Source organism: Acyrthosiphon pisum, chromosome A2, assembly GCF_005508785.2.
Source record: "Acyrthosiphon pisum isolate AL4f chromosome A2, pea_aphid_22Mar2018_4r6ur, whole genome shotgun sequence".
NCBI lineage: Eukaryota > Metazoa > Arthropoda > Insecta > Hemiptera > Aphididae > Acyrthosiphon > Acyrthosiphon pisum.
In genome coordinates, this window is record NC_042495.1 from 28764662 (window position 1) to 28765825 (window position 1164).

The 1164-nt window shown below is 30.1% G+C and overlaps 1 protein-coding gene across 1 annotated transcript in view; it reads left to right on the forward strand.

Annotated features, from left to right (window-relative positions):
* Positions 1 to 1164, forward strand: part of LOC100163765 — a 281589-nt gene that overhangs the window by 24135 nt on the left and 256290 nt on the right. The gene's annotated exons all lie outside the window — the stretch shown is intronic.

Consider the following 1164-nt stretch of genomic DNA (forward strand, 5'->3'; position numbering starts at 1 on the left):
TCATTTGACTTTTTTATAGATATTTTTTGTTTGATAAAGGTAGATAATCTCATAAGGAATCTTGTATTACATTTTAAAATCTTAGATTTAAAAAGAAAAATTTTTACAAATTCTTAACTCAAAATAATTTGCTAATTTTCGTGATTTTTCCATATTTTATCAATTTTTGAACTTTAAATGATTATAAAAAAAAACTGTGACTAAGGATTTTTAATATTTTTCATCTGCCTTTGAAATAATATACTAGGAGCTTTCTATTAAATTTCAAGCTTTTTTATCCAACAAATAAAATTTTATTGATATTTTTAGAAAAAAAACTAAAAAAAAATGGAAAATGAAAATGTTCCTAAACAGTTCAAAACAAATCATAATATTTTGAAAATTTCATCGTGTATTATAGTAAATGGAAATTTAAACAACCAGTGAAAATTTCATGTATCTACAGTCATTCGTTTTCAAGTTACATTAAAAACCAAAATCAATTTTCTCGAAAACAGATTTTACGTAAAAATTCCCGTTTCTTCTTAATTTTTCTTTTGTTTATCACGGTGCTTTTGAAAACTATTGGAAAATTTTACTTTTTACTTCCCAAAGTACTGTAACGGATAGTAACCGTTTACTCACAACACATAAATATCATTATATATGAATAGTTAAATTCGGCATAAGCGATTAGGTAAACGACCTCCTTAAACAATTTGGCAATAGTCAAATTGCAAATACGCAAACACAACAAAAGGTTAAAGGGTTAATTATATAGTCAAAATAACCGAGTGGTTATTCGCGAGTCATATTTTCTAAACACATAAATCACGTATCTATTGACAGGATATGGGGATTGCCAATGCCACAAGTAGATATGCGAATATACGTATATGTACGCAACCTATAGACCAGGATGTGTTAACTGATAAACTATTAGTAATTCGCAGAAGAGATGACTTTCTGCACAACAACACAGATAATCAATTAGCTGTCAACACATTATAACGAATACTCAGATTAGATAGGAATATTGCAAATGCGTAGGTTGAGTCGATGGTCACACGGATCGCATCCGGTAGAGACAAGATAGCGAACCGATAGGCAGGGGGAGCAGGGACCCGAATATAAAAGGGAGCCTGAAACAGCCTGTATTCAGACGTGTCTACTCCAGAGCACAAC